The 16,913-nt window shown below is 39.6% G+C and overlaps 1 protein-coding gene across 2 annotated transcripts in view; it reads right to left on the reverse strand.

The window, feature by feature from the left end:
• The window catches only part of LOC150079048 (CD109 antigen-like), a 1,092,235-nt gene that overhangs the window by 666,968 nt on the left and 408,354 nt on the right, over nt 1–16,913 (reverse strand). The gene's annotated exons all lie outside the window — the stretch shown is intronic.

Below are 16,913 nucleotides of genomic sequence, written 5' to 3' on the forward strand. Positions count from 1 at the left end.
ATGTTAAACTTCATTTGCCACCTCTCAGCCCATCAGCTCAACCTTTCCAGATCCTCTTGCAGCAGCATAGCCTCAGTAGTGTCCTTAAAAACCCTGCCAACCTTTGTATCATCTGCAAACTTGGACGTTAAGCTTGATATACCGTCATCAATATTATTTATAATTACAGAAAACGATAATGGACCCAATGTTGAACCCTGAGGGACTCCACTGATGACATTAGTCCACCATGAGCAGTGTCCATTGATTATAATTGTCTACTCCCCCTTAACTACCCCTTTATCCATACCAGCAATTTGCCTCCAATGCCACACTGCTCCAATTTGTGCAGCAGTCTTCCATGTGCAACAGTATCAAAAGCCTTTCTAAGATCCAAATATATAATATCAAAGTTATTCCCTGCATCCAGTTCTTTTATGACTGCATCATAGTATCCAATAAAAATTGTCAAGCAAGACTTCCCCTTAACAAAACCATGCTGTGTCCGAGCTATAACTGAAGTCTTGTCTAGATGCTCCTGCAGTGCTGTATCATCCTGGAGCATTTTCCTGGAACAGAAGTTAAACTCACAGGCCTATAATTACTTGTGTCAGCCTTTGATCCTCCTTTGTGAATTGGGGTCACATTTGCACATCTCCATTCTATGGGTACCTCCCCTGAGTCCAAGGAAGCTCTCGTAATTATGGCTAAGGGTTTGCTTACTTCCTTTGCTACCTCCTTTAATATAACTCGATAGATCCCATCCAACCCAGGTGCCTTTCTTATGTTTATCTTCAACAATTTCTCCTCCACTTTACTCTCAGTTATTACAATATTATCTAGCTTACTGCCAGAGTTGAATACACCACTGGCATACCCCTTGCTGAATAACTCCTCATGTGTGAATGTCGATGCAAAAAAGTTATTTAGTTTGTTAAATAACTTTGGTGGAACAGACTTCCATCCCTTGTTGTGGAAGTTGATAGCCTAAATAAATTTAAGGCTCAGCTGGATAGGTATTTCGAACGAATGGAGGGGTGAAGTGGAAGTGGGTTTTTTTTTTTTTTTTTTGGCTGATACTGCATAAGCTTGCTTTCTTGCATCATATGCCTCTACTAATGCTAATGCTTTAGAGATAAAAACGCAAAAAGTACTTTTAAAACACAAAGAAAATTTCTTACTGTGCTGCTTACATGTTGCCCTTAATTCATAGTCCTATGCTTTACGCACATATATACAATTGCAAAATGCACTGTGGGGTGACTGGAAGAGGCTCTCAAGTGATAACAATGGCTAAAAAAGGTGAAAAATTCTAGTACTAGGAATCAAAAGGTGAATGAAGGTGAACCGATCTAGTACTAGGAATTAAACGTGATGTAACATTGACCACCTGAAGGAACTCGGGTAGGCGTAGCGGAAATAAACAAATTTTTTATTTGAATTAATTATTTTATTATAGAACTTGGATTTATTAATTATTTTCTGCGGCACACTTGAAGCATACTCGTGGCATACCAATGTGCCATGGCACTCAGGTTGAGAAACACTGATTTAGGAAATTGGTAGTGGATATTCTAGAAGTTGCAGCTGTTTGTGGAGGGCAAGGTTCTTCAAACTGGATGCAATGTGCTACCATCAGCAAAACCACTGATATGATTTAATGTCAATGGAAGAAAGTCATTAATATACAAGAGGAAAAATGGATATGTAATTACATAAAAAAGTTGGCAAAACCATAAGATGGAAGCTTATTTAGAAGACTTTTATGCCAAACACAATGAAAAGCCTTTGAAATGTCAAGAGCAACTGTTTCAGTTTCACCAAACTTAGTCACTGAATTTGTCCATAGATGGGCAATGTAAGACAATATATCACCAGTGTATCGACACTGATGGAATCCATACTGGTGATCACTGATTAGATGGAAGGTTGCACATAGTTTAGGAGTTGGCAGTTAATAGATTTCTCCATTACTTTAAAACGAGCAGAAGTGAGTGCAACATGGGAAGATAACTGGATGGGAGGGATTAGTCACCCTTTTTTATGAACTGGCTGGATATCATCAAATTTCCAAGAAGAAAAGAAAACACCAGTGGAATAAGAAAGTGTAAAAATGGTGACATAAAACAGGAGTAAGCTTAGAGGCAGCAAGTGGAGAAATAACCATGAGAACCTGGCATCAAGACTGAGACTGTTTACAAATTCTTCTGACATCCTTTTGACAGAAGACCACATGAGGCACTGAATGGAGTGTACTGGTAATGGTAGGTGGTTTACCAAGATCGCCAATACATTACCAAGAAAAGTAGGATGTTAGCAAGTCAGCTTTATCTTTAGCTGAGGTGGCAGTACACTCATCCAATTTGACAGCGGTGGGATCGGAGATGGCTAATAGCCATAGGAACAGACAAAAATGCTCAACTACCACATAATATATGTACATATATTATGTGCATACACACAAATATCGATACAATTATGTACAAAAAGGGCTGTACCGAAGCCTATTCCCTATTTCATTTTTATTGTTCGTTATGTATATCTATATATTTGTCCTTTATAATTGATTTTTAAGTCCCCCCAGAATAGCATTAGCATTCGTAGAGGCATATGTTGCAAGAGAGCAAGCTTATACAGCTTCAGCCAAATAAAAAAAAAAAAAAAAGACTGAAATTATGTACCAGGTACATACTGAGTAGGCACCTCCATAGCCAGGTGGGCAGGAGCAGCAGTGCACAGCACACGCTTCTTGATTAGACCAGGGCTCGAGCCCATGACCACCAAATACGGAGGATGCGGAAAGGTCAGAGAATGACCACCGCATATCCCCGGAGCAATATGGCCTTAGTTGCTAATGCTCCAAAAAAACAAACAAACAACAACAACATAATGAGTTGCTGCCACTCTACTCTGAGACTGATGGTGTCACTGATAATGTCACAGCAGCAGCAGCTGTTAAAAATTTCTTTACTGCCGCTATTTGACTTAATATCTAAATTTAAGACATCTTTCATAAATTTACAAAACTTCTTTCCGGCCTCAGAATTTAATTCCAGATTAAAATCACAAGCAAGAACTGCAAATATATGATCCAGTGGCTCTTCCAATAATTTTGTGCCTTCAATGGAATATGGCATCAAAATCTTGTTTATGAATTATATCTAACGACATCCCTGGAGTGATGTATATGGCAACAATAAAAATTGATTCACTATTGAATTTGCAAAAGATCCACAAATGTCTCCAATTTCATCTGATACCACTGTCGCATTGTTGCTATTATGTTGTGCAAAGACATGTGGTGTACTGATGATAGTTGAACCTTCACGTTGATATATTGGAACACCACCACTACGAACATCCGACCTTTTAAATTGCATCATACCTTGGAATGGTTTAAGCAATGCTTTTTTTGGGATGGTATGCAATGGTACAGCATACCGGCACCTTTATTAACAGTGACGTGTGACATTTGGATGCAATACACTTCGAAATCTGCAATATTCCATAAATTTTTTTCACATGTTTACCTACTATTCAAATAAGCTTAAAATTATTTAACTAAATATGCATTTTTTTACTGTCTATTGTTAAGATATTTACTATATAAAACTGTATAACCATTTTTATAATTCTAAATTACTCAGTCGGACCTCTGTTTAACGAAGTACTTTTATAGCAAGTTATTTTGAATTCCCCTTGGAAGTTACATTTAAAATAGTTTCCATTGAGCAAAGAAAATTTTCGTATAGTGAACTGATTAGGAAAGAATTAACTCGGTATGCAATGTTCGCATTTTTGACCTTCAGGCAATTTAGGCAATTAGTGCTGCTGCGCCAATTAAGAGAGCTAAAGGGATTACCATTCTACAACTTAGTGGTACCTGGTAAAACCTATCCGACCATCTATCCCACATAAGGAGAAGTCGTGCTGGTCAAGAGTAAGCAGTTCAAGGTGTATTCCCAATGGGCTCTGGCCCACCTTCTACTGCAGTGAGGTCCAACCTTTGCCCATACAGTGGCCATATTCAAAGTTAGATTTCTTTAGTGTGCTACATTTTTCATATCTTGTTGCATGTAAAAGTAAAATTGAGAATATTTGAAACTTTTATTAAGTACAATACACAATTACATTTACTGAATGCAACATTTAATGAGAAAATTTTTTTGATAATTAACAAAATTTAAAATGCTGTTTTAGTTCACTTTCCTCGTGGGCCGCAGGTTGGACACCTCTGTGAATCAACTGTAAGCACCCTGTTCGAGAATTAGAAAAGTGCTTTTTTTTTTTACCCCAACAAATAATCATCTGTCTGTTGTTTCGCGGAAGTGCGTTATACACATTTTTCAATAAATTTTCCCCATCTCTGTTTACATGGTCAAAGGGCACCACTGTAGCCAGGTGGGCAGGAGCAGCAGTGCGTAGCACACACACTTCTTGATTAGACCAAGGTTCGAGCCAGTGACAACCAAATACGGAGGATGCAGAAAGATCAGGGAATGACCACCGCATATCCCTGGAGCAATATGGCCTTAGTTGCTAATGCTCCTAAAAACAAAATAACAACAACATGGTCACAGTACCTGAATATCCAAATGACTCCCTCAATTTGGTCAACTAATGGTATTAAGAGTAGGAGACCGGCGGAATTACTTAACAAGTACAGGTCACTGATGAAAAAAAGCCGTGAATTAGGGTTGAATTTGAAAGTGTCTGCAATTCTGCCCAGACACGATAGGAGGGAGTATATGATGAGAGCCCTGTCGATCAATTCGGACCTGGAAAGATTGTGCAGGGCTCAAGGGGTAGAATTTTTTCAGCCTGGTCTGTACTTGTTAACAGGAGAGACTGCTTCTACAGGGATGGGATACACTTAAATAGAAAGGGTGCAAGAATGTTTGCTGATGCTATCGAGGCAGTGTTAGGTGGGTCGGAAAACTGCTAGATTGGGGGGATACAAGGACTAATAGATTAACAGTAGCCACTGGCAGAGGAGAAAGTGATTCTTGCACTCCTTCTATTGGAATGAGCAGCAGCCTGGAAAATAAGATGCAGGATATTTCAGAGACTGCTGGGAATCATGGGGGTACAAGTGAACACATGGGTTGTTAGGGTGGCTAAGAGGAAGAGCAGGTGCATGTATATAAATAAATTTGATGAATTTGAGGTATTGCTCAAAACATCAAAGGCAGATATTGTTGGGATTTCAGAGATGTGGTGTCACACAGATATAAGGAATGCAGAACTGGAATTTGGGGAGTACAATGTCTACAGAAAGGATAGACAGGATAGGAAGGGGGGAGGGGTTATGCTATTAGTTAAGAAACACATAAAATCCAAGGAAGTGAAGCCAGACGACATCGCTGGACAGTGCAGTGTCGAGTCAGTTTGGTGTGACATAAGCACTGGGAGATCGAAATTGAGAGTAGGAGTGTGCTATAGGCCTAATGACTCTAATGAGTATAATAAGAAACTGTACAGAGAAATAGAGTGGGCCAGTAAATCAGAGAGTCTTATAATGGGGGATTTTAATTTCCCAGATATTGACTGGAATTTGGGGGCTGGTCACTCACACACTAGCAAGGCTTTTGTGGATTTATTGGATGATTGTTTTCTACATCAGCATGTTCGGGAGGCAACTAGAGGGAGTAATACTCTTGATTTGATTATCAGTAGTGATTCTTCATACATTAAGAATCTGCAGATAAATGAACCACTAGGTGGCAGTGATCACAGTGTTCTGAAGTGGGAGTTACTCAAAGAGGTAACTACCATTAGGGGTAAAAGGAAGGGGTATTGCTTTCGTAAAGGCGACTACGATGGACTGAGACAGTATTTAAATTCTATACAGTGGGATCAACTGATGATGTTACCAACAGCAAATTCAAAATGGGAAGCATTCAAAGAACTTATCTTGGAAGCTACTAGGCTTTACATACCAACTAAGAAATATTGTTCAAGGTTTAGGCCTACATGGATTTCAGATGAACTAATGAGGCATATGGCAGAGAAGAAAAATGCATGGGATACATACAAATTAACACGTGACACAGAAGCCTATGATAGATACAAGTTGATCTGTAACCAAGTTACAAAGGAGGTTAGGCAGGCGAAGGCAGATTATGAGAGATCCTTGGCAAGGGATGCGAAGAAAAACAGCAAAGAGTTCTTTACTTATGTAAACTCTAGAAGGAAGAGGATGAATCAGATTGGTCCACTTGATATCGATGGGTCAACTGTTGATGACCCTGCTCAGGTAGCTAACAAACTAAATGAATATTTTGCATCGAACTTCACACATGAGGAGTTATTCAGCAAGGGGAAAGCCAGAGGTGTAGTCAACTCTAGCAGTAAGCTAAAGAATCTTGTAATAACTGAGAGTATAGTGGAGGAGAAATTGTTGAAGATAAACACAAGAAAGGCATCTGGGGTGGATGGGATCCATCCAGTTATATTAAAGGAGGCAGCAAAGGAAGTAAGCAAACCCTTAGCCATAATTATGAGAGCTTCCTTGGACTCAGGGGAGGTACCCATGGACTGGAGATGTGCAAATGTGACCCCAATTCACAAGGGTGGATCAAAGGCTGACACAAGTAATTATAAACCTGTGAGCTTAACTTCTGTTCCTGGAAAATTAATGGAGGCACTGGTTAAAGAAGCACTGGAGTATCATCTAGACAATACGTCAGTTATAGCTCGGACACAGCATTTTGTTAAGGGGAAGTCTTGCCTGACCAATTTGATTGGATACTATGATGCAGTTACAAAAGAACTGGATGTAGGGAATAACTTTGATATTATATACTTGGATCTTAGAAAGGCTTTTGATACTGTTGCACATGGAAGACTGCTGCACAAATTGGAGCAGTGTGGCATTGGAGGCAAATTGCTGCTATGGATAAAGGGGTGGTTGAGGGGAAGAAAACAGAGAATGGTAATTAATGGACACTGCTCATCATGGACTAATAATAGTAGTAGTAGTAGTAGTAGTAGTAGTAGTGGCACATGATGCAAGAAAGCAAGTGTAGGAGCTTATGAAACATCAGCCAAAAAAAAAAAAAAAAAAAAAATCACACCATTCCCTCCAAATGCCTGTCCAGTTCCTCCTTAAATTTATTTAACCTATCAACTTCTACAACGACAGATGGAAGTTTGTTCCAGCAATTAACCACCCGCTGGCTAAAGGCAAATTTCCGCACATCTATTCTACATCTGTCCTTTCTTAATTTGAACTTATGTCCCTGTAGGTTGGTAATCTGAACAAGTGGAAGGATCCCATCAGAATTCAGCGTGCTCAACCCATTCAAGGCCTTATAGACCTCAATCAGATCACCGCGCAGGTGCCTAGTCTCCAGCCACTGCAATTTGCATAACTTAAGCCTCTCTTGGTAAGAGAATCCCTTCATTCTCCTGAACAATCGTGTTGCTCTTCTCTGTACACGCTCAAGTAAATCTACATCCTTCCTAAAATGAGGCCTCCAGACCTGTACACAGTACTCAAGGCGTGGTCTGACCACTGCCTTATACAGAGGGACAATCACCTCCTTTTCCCTGCTAGCAAAATTCCTATATATCATTGACAAAACCCCATTACCCACCCTAGCAGCCTGTCTGCACTGCTCAGAAAACTTCATATCTGACTGCACAATTACTCGCAGGTCTTTTTCATTTTCTACCACCTTAAGTGTAGTACCACACAGTTGGTACGTTTCTCTGGGGTTACTTCTACCCATATGCAGTACTTTGCATTTGTCAAGGTTGAACTTCAGTTGCCACTTCTTAGCCCATCTGCCCAAATTATCTAGATCCTGTTGCAGTAGCACACTGCCATTACTGTCATTAACAACCCTGCCAACCTTTGTGTCATCTGCAAACTTCGACATTAAGCCTGATATACCTTCATCAATATCGGAGGAGACGGTCGTTTTCAAAGCCGCTAAGTGGATTTTTGTTAATTATTGATTTGAAATTATTGTTTTTCTAAAACTTTTGATTTAAATTTAGTAGTATAACATTATTTTGTGATTTTCTGATTAATTTGGTGTATTTATTCTTTACTCGGCCTTGTAATTGCATAAAAGTATCGGTAAAGGTTTCCACGTGTTTCAACTCCGCTAACCGTTCGTAATTTTCCCGCCTTTGTGATACGATATACCGTACTAGATAGCGTTAGTTGAACTTCGTTAGCAGTTAAATTGTACGTTTAAATAAATACATATAACGACTTAGATTACAAACGTAATATAATTAATTTTATTTAACATAATTAATTATACATATAACCACTTAGGTTACGTAACATAAATAATTAGTAAAAACAAATAATTAATACATAACTTGATACGAAAGTTATATAAAGGGATTTCGCAGATAACACTCGTTACTGAAACGTAAATATTTCGTAGATAACACTCGTTACTGAAACGTAAATATTCCGTAGATAACACTCGTTACTGAAACATAAATATAGCGTTATAACTGTGTTTGGATACAAGTTTAGGATTTAATTTTGTACAGAAATTGAAATTTTATTGAAAGTAAATCTAAATCATGACTCAAACCAGAGCAGCAAAGCAAAGGGCTCAAGCTAATGGGAATGCTGTGGCCCAGGGGAGAACTGAGGGGGGCAGTTGTCCTCTGAATCACAGCCTTGTAAGATGCACTATTTGCTTGATGTTTGCGGAGCAGTCAAGTATGGGACATGATACTGCCATGGGGGATGTCTTTGTGTGTGTGCGATGCAAGGAGTGTAAGGAGATAAGGCGACAACTCAGCGTTGTTATGGGCCTATATGAGAGCTTGAAGGATAGGGTGGATGCCCTCGAAGGATTACAAGTGAGGGGCCCATCAAGCTCTCAGCTGCCCACACCAATGCCAGAGCTTGCACTTGGTCATCGCGGAACACAGCGGCAACCCCCAAGGCAGAATGCGCTGGTCCCAAAGGAACTAGTAGTTGTTGGTGACTCTATTGTCAGGGAAACGGGAAACATGCTTTGTAAAAAGGATAGGTGGAATAGGACCAGGGTATGTCTGCCAGGGGCAAAAGTTGATGACGTTGTAGAGCGGATATCATCTTTTAAGGGCACAAAAGGTGATATAGTTGTACACGTTGGCACTAATGACATTAAGAGTAGGAGACCGGCGGAATTACTTGACAAGTACAGGTCACTGATGAAAAAAAGCCGTGAATTAGGGTTGAAATTGAAAGTGTCTGCAATTCTGCCCAGACACGATAGGAGGGAGTATATGATGAGAGCCCTGTCAATCAATTCGGCCCTGGAAAGATTGTGCAGGGCTCAAGGGGTAGAATTTTTTTCAGCCTGGTCTGTACTTGTTAACAGGAGAGACTGCTTCTACAGGGATGGGATACACTTAAATAGAAAGGGTGCAAGAATGTTTGCTGATGCTATCGAGGCAATGTTAGGTGGGTCGGAAAACTGCTAGATTGGGGGGATACAAGGACTAATAGATTAACAGTAGCCACTGGCAGAGGTGAAAGTGATTCTTGCACTGCTTCTATTGGAATGAGCCGCAGCCTGGAAAATAAGATGCAGGATATTTCAGAGACTGCTGGGAATCATTGGGGTACAAGTAAACACATGGGTTGTGTTAGGGTAGCTAAGAAAAAGAACAGGTGCATGTATACTTGTGTGTACACCAATGCTAGGAGTTTAGTAAATAAATTTGATGAATTTGAGGTATTGCTCAAAACATCAAAGGCAGATATTGTGGGGATTTCAGAGACGTGGTGTCACACAGATATAAGAAATGCAGAACTGGAATTTGGGGAGTACAATGTGTACAGAAAGGATAGACAGGATAGGAAGGGAGGAGGGGTTATGCTATTAATTAAGAAACACATAAAATCCAAGGAAGTGAAGCCAGTCGACATAGCTGGACAGTGCAGTGTCGAGTCAGTTTGGTGTGACATAAGCATTGGGAGATCAAAATTGAGAGTAGGAGTGTGCTATAGGCCTAATGACTCTGATGAGTATAATAAGAAACTGTTCGGAGAAATAGAGTGGGCCAGTAAATCAGAGAGTCTTATAATGGGGGATTTTAATTTCCCAGATATTGACTGGAATTTGGGGGCTGGTCACTCACACAGTAGCAAGGCTTTTGTGGATTTATTGGATGATTGTTTTCTACATCAGCATGTTCGGGAGGCAACTAGAGGGAGTAATACTCTTGATTTGATTATCAGTAGTGATTCTTCATGCATTCAGAATCTGCAGATAAATGAACCACTTGGTGGCAGTGATCACAGTGTGCTGAAGTGGGAGTTACTCAAAGAGGTAACTACCATTAGGGGTAAAGGGAAGGGGTATTGCTTTCGTAAAGGCGACTACAATGGACTGAGACAGTATTTAAATTCTATACAGTGGGATCAACTGATGATATTGCCAACAGCAAATTCAAAATGGGAAGCATTCAAAGAACTTATCGTGGAAGCTACTAGGCTTTACATACCAACTAAGAAATATTGTTCAAGGTTTAGGCCTAAATGGTTGTCAGATGAACTAATGAGGCATATGGCAGAGAAGAAAAATGCATGGGATACATACAAATTAACACGTGACACGGATGCCTATGATAGATACAAGTTGATCTGTAACCAAGTTACAAAGGAGGTTAGGCAGGCGAAGGCAGATTACGACAGATCCTTGGCAAGGGATGCGAAGAAAAACAGCAAAGAGTTCTTTACTTATGTAAACTCTAGAAGGAAGGGGATGAATCAGATTGGTCCACTTGAGATCGATGGGTCAACTGTTGATGACCCTGCTCGGGTAGCTAACAAACTAAATGAATATTTTGCATCGACATTCACACATGAGGAGTTATTCAGCGAGGGGAATGCCAGAGGTGTATTCAACTCTAGCAGTAAGCTAGAGAATCTTGTAATAACTGAGAGCAAAGTGGAGGAGAAATTGTTGAAGATAAACACAAGAAAGGCACCTGGGGTGGATGGGATCTATCCAGTTATATTAAAGGAGGCAGCAAAGGAGGTAAGCAAACCCTTAGCCATAATTATGAGAGCTTCCTTGGACTCAGGGGAGGTACCCATTGACTGGAGATGTGCAAATGTGACCCCAATTCACAAAGGGGGATCAAAGGCTGACACAAGTAATTATAGACCTGTGAGTTTAACTTCTGTTCCCGGAAAATTAATGGAGGCACTGGTGAAAGAAGCACTGCAGGATCATCTAGACAAGACTTCGGTTATAGCTAGGACACAGCATGGTTTTGTTAAGGGGAAGTCTTGCCTGACCAATTTGATTGGATACTATGATGCAGTCACAAAAGAACTGGATGCAGGGAATAACTTTGATATTATATACTTGGATCTTAGAAAGGCTTTTGATACTGTTGCACATGGAAGACTGCTGCACAAATTGGAGCAGTGTGGCATTGGAGGCAAGTTGCTGCTATGGATAAAGGGGTGGTTGAGGGGGAGAAGACAGAGAGTGGTAATCAATGGACACTGCTCATCGTGGACTAATGTTATTAGTGGAGTCCCTCAGGGTTCAGTATTGGGGCCTTTATTGTTTTCTGTATTTATAAATGATATTGATGATGGTATATCAGGCTTAATGTCCAAGTTTGCAGACGATACAAAGGTTGGCAGGGTTGTCAAGGACACTACTGACACTATGCTGCTGCAACAGGATTTGGAAAGGTTGAGCAGATGGGCTTCGAGGTGGCAAATGAAGTTTAATATTGACAAATGTAAAGTACTACATATGGGAAACAGCAACCCCAGAGCAACGTATCAACTCTGTGGTACTACACTGACAGTGGTAGAGAATGAAAGGGACCTGGGGGTGGTGGTGCAGGCAGATATGAAGTTCTCTGAGCAGTGCAGACGAGCTGCAAGAGTAGCTCATGGTGTATTGTCAATGATATATAGAAATTTTTCTAGCAGGGATAAGGAGGTGATTATTCCCTTGTATAAGGCAATGGTCAGGCCACACCTAGAGTACTGTATACAGGCCTGGAGGCCTCATTTCAGGAAGGATGTAGAGCTGCTGGAACGAGTACAGAGAAGGGCAACTAGATTGGTGAATGGGACAAAGGGGTTCTCTTACGAAGAAAGGCTTAAGTTTTGCAAATTACAGTGTCTGGAAACTAGGCACCAGCGGGGTGATCTGATAGAGGTGTACAAAGCCTTGAATGGTTTGAGCATGCTCAATGCTGATGGGATTCTTCCTCTAGCTCAGAAAAATCACCTGAGAGGGCATAAATTCAAATTGAGGAAAGACAGATGTAGGATAGATGTGCGGAAATTTGCCTTTAGCCAGCGGGTGGTTGGTGGGTGGAACAGACTTCCATCCCTTGTCGTGGAAGTTGATAGCCTAAATAAGTTTAAGGCTCAGCTGGACAGGTATTTCGAACGAACAGAGGGGTGAAGTGGAAGTGGTTATTTTTATTTATTTATGTTATTTTTTTTTTTTTTTTTTTTGGCTGATGCTGCATAAGCTTGCTTTCTTGCATCAAATGCCTCTAGTAATGCTAATGCTATCATTGATAAATACACAAAACAACAGTGGACCCAACACCGAACCCTGTGGGACTCCACTAATAACATTAGTCCACGAAGAGCAGCACCCATTGATTACCACCCTCTGTCTTCTCCCACTTAACCATCCTTTTATCCATTGTAGCAACTTACCCTTAATACCATTCTGCTCCAATTTGTACAGTAGTCTTCCATGCGCAACAGTGTCAAAAGCTTTCCTGAAATCCAAGTATATGATATCAAAATTATTTTTTGCATCCAGTTCCTTTGTGACCACACCATAATAACCAATCAAATTTGTCAGACAAGACGTTCCCTTAACAAACCCATGCTGTGTTTGAATTATTGCTGCAGTCTTGTCTAGATGATCCTGCAATGCATCTTTAACCAGCGACTCCATTATTTTACCCGGAACAGAAGTTAAACTAACTGGTCTGTAATTACTCGTGTCACCCTTCGATCCACCTTTGTGAATTGGGGACACATTTGCACATCTCCAGTCCGTGGGAACCTCCCCTGAGTCCAAGGATGCTCTCATAATTATGGCTAAGAGTTTGCTTAGTTGCTTTGCCGCCTCCTTTAAAATAACTGGATAGATCCCATCCACCCCAGGTGCCTTTCTTATGTTTAACTTCAACAATTTCTCCTCCACTTTGCTCTCAGTTATTACAAAATCATTAAGCACACTGCTGCAATTTGATAACCTTCTTCCATTTTCAAATTGTAATAATTCCTCACGTGTGAATGTAGATGCAAAATACTCATTCAGTTTGTTTGCTATCTGAGCAGGATCATCAACAGTCGAACCATCGATGTCAAGTGGACCAATCATATTCATCCCCTTCCTTTTAGAGTTTATATAAGTAAAGAAATCCTTGCTGTTTTTCTTAGCATCTTTTGCCAAAGATTTCTCGTAATCCGCCTTCGCCTGCCGAACCTCCTTTGTGACCTGATTACAGACTAGCTTATATCTGCCACAGGCTTCTGCTACACCTGATAATTTATATGCATACCATGCATTTTTCTTCTCTGTCACGAGTCGCATTAGTTCATTTGATAACCATTTAGGCCTAAACCTTGAACGATATTTCTTAATCGGTATATAAAGTCTAGTAGCTTCCACGATTAATTCTTTGAATGCTTCCCACTTAGAATTTACTGTTTGTAACATCGTCAGTTGATCCCACTGTACTAGTGGAGTCCCTCAGGGTTCAGTATTGGGTCCTTTATTATTTTCTGTATTTATAAATGATATTGATGAGGGTATATCAAGCTTAATGTTGAAGTTTGCAGACGATACAAAGGTAGGCAGGGTTGTCAAGGACACTACTGACACTATGCTGCTGCAACAGGATCTGTAAAGGTTGAGCAGATGGGCTGAGAGGTGGCAAATGTAGTTTAACATTGACAAATGTAAAGTACTACACATGGGAAACAGCAACCCCAGAGCAACGTATCAACTCTGTGGTACTACACTGACAGTGGTAGAGAATGAAAGGGACTTGGGGGTGGTTGTGCAGGCAAATATGAAGTTCTCTGAGCAGTGCAGACGGGCTGCAAGAGTAGCTCATGGTGTATTGTCAATGATATATAGGAATTTTTCTAGCAGGGATAAGGAGGTGATTATTCCCTTGTATAAGGCAATGGTCAGGCCACACCTAGAGTACTGTATACAGGTCTGGAGGCCTCATTTCAAGAAGAATGTAGAGCTGCTGGAACGAGTACAGAGAAGGGCAACAAGATTAGTAAATGGAACAAAGGGGTGCTCTTACAAAGAAAGGCTTAAGTTTTGCAAATTACAATGTCTGGAGACTAGGCACCAGCGAGGTGATCTGATAGAGGTGTACAAAGCCTTGAATGGTTTGAGCATGCTCAATGCTGATGGGATTTTTCCTCTTGCTCAGAATAATCACCTGAGAGGGCATAAATTCAAATTGAGGAAAGACAGATGTAGGATAGATGTGCGGAAATTTGCCTTTAGCCAGCGGGTGGTTGGTAGGTGGAACTGACTTCCATCCCTTGTCGTGAAAGTTGATAGCCTAAATAAGTTTAAGGCTCAGCTGGACAGGTATTTCGAACGAACAGAGGGGTGAAGTGGAAGTGGTTATTTTTTATTTATTTATTTTAATTAATTTTTTTTTTTGGCTGATGCTGCATAAGCTTGCTTTCTTGCATCAAATGCCTCTACTAATGCTAATGGTAATTTGGACAGTTTCAAAAAAAAGAAAAGAAAAAATTCAAATTTAAGAACTAGTGACAATACCGATTATGAGAGAAGGAAAACAAGGACAATGAAGGTATTAATTCTTCTAAACATGAATTGTTGGCATTTGGTGAAAGTGAAGTTAGAAAACTGGTTCCCCAAGGATCAGTATTAGGACCACTGTTGTTTTTAATTTTCATAAACGACATTGATGAAGGGATAGAGGGTGTGATGTCTAAATTTGCAGATGATGTTAAAATTGGTAGAGTAGTTAATGATCACTGTCAAGCTGAGCTTCTTCAGAGAGACCTAGATAGACTTCAAGAATGGTCAGAAAAATGGCAGCTGTGCTTTAATCCAACAAAGTGTAAGGTATTACACCTGGGAAACAGTAATCCCAAAATAACTTATTCACTTGGTGGAGTTCAACTAAACCCAGTACTGGAGGAAAGGGACTTGGGTGTTACGATACGGTCAGACATGAAATTCTCTGAGCATTGTAAACAGGTTGCAAGGAAGGCCCATGGTGTCCTATCGATGATCTATCGAACTTTTGCAAGTAGAGATAGGGACGTGATAATCCCATTATATAAGGCTTATGTTAGACCACACTTGGAATACTGTGTTCAAGTATGGAGACCGCACCTAAAGAAAGACATCGAGCTTCTTGAAAGGGTGCAAAGAAGGGTAACTCGCCTGGTGAGATCGGCAAAAGGGCGTCCTTATGAAGAAAGACTTCGAATATGTGGGTTGCAGAGTTTGGAAACTAGACACCTTAGAGGAGATTTGATTGAGGTGTTTAAGGCTCTGAGAGGCATCAGTAAAATGAATGAGGACGAAATTTTCAAGATTATAAATGATGCTGGAACTAGGGGACATAAATTCAAGTTACGGGGGGGAAATGTTTATATTGGACTGCAGGAAGTTTTATTTTAGCCAGCGAGTTATAAATTATTGGAATAAGTTGCCTTCATGGGTGGTAGAGGCTGACAGTTTGGGGAAATTCAAAGGTCATCTGGATAGTACTTTCGGGTAAGGGAAGCGCATAGGATGATAGGATTAATTTCCTTTTTATTTATTTTTTATTTCATTTTATTATTTTTATTATTTTTATTTATTTATTAATTATTATTATTTATTTATTTAATTTTTGTTTTTATCATTGTTTTGTTCGGATTTTTTTTTTTTTTTTTTTTTTGGCTGGTGCAGCATAAGCCATAGGCTTTCTTGCACCATACGGCCGTTACTAATACTAATACTAATACTAATTGTCATTAGCTTACAGTTAAATGCAATTCGGGGATTTCGGGGATATCTAATTGATAAGAAGGTTTCGGAAGAATTGAAGCATTTGATGAATGCTCTGAGTACAATACAAATTTAATAGAGTAAATGTGAACAAGGATTTTCACAAATGAATCTGATCGCCAGCCCAACCAGTGCTTCATTGATTACAAAAACAGTTTCTTCACTACTGTTTCTTAAAACTGAAAGCCCACTGCTAACCCACTTCGATCCAGCAAAATATGTTGATTCGTGGCTTCTTCGGAAATGTCATTCAGCAACCGACACACAATGAGGAAAAAAAGAAGTCGGCATAGGGGGTCCGATGAGAATTTAATGAAAATCTGGAATATTCTACAAAAACTTTATTATGAAATTATTTTTACTTATGTTATTATTTTTTTACTTATTTTACTCACATTTTACTTATTTTTTTATATACTTGAATAATAAATTTATGCTTAATAAACTGTGTTAACATACTTAATTTTTTCATTCTTATTCTAAAAGCATTACTACTAAAGTAACAATATCAGGAAAAAAAAATTTTAGAGTACTTTTCATATCCTTTTAATTTTCAATTTTTCCTGATAGCAAAGAATCAGAACTGGCACCTATTTTTTTACAAAAAAAGCACTGGGTTTAAGTAATATATGTTCATCATTAATCAACCACGTTTCACTTAATATCAATATTTTCGATTGCTGTAAGATTGTGTCCATTTCGATATCTTGAACATGGGCCCGTAAACGTTTTACGTTCACTGATGATATAGATATACCACTTCATATGAAATCTTGCAATTCCTCCTGTAGAGAGGGTAGCTTATTATTTTTCAAGCGATCTAGTTCAGCACGAAGTTCTATATTACTAGTAGCTTTGCCGTGGTGAAATGTGAAATCGTCGTGGGGATTTGAAATATATAAACCT

The sequence above is a fragment of the Mastigoproctus giganteus genome, chromosome 10 (assembly GCF_048544385.1).
Source record: "Mastigoproctus giganteus isolate SK-2022 chromosome 10, ASM4854438v1, whole genome shotgun sequence".
Lineage (NCBI taxonomy): Eukaryota > Metazoa > Arthropoda > Arachnida > Uropygi > Thelyphonidae > Mastigoproctus > Mastigoproctus giganteus.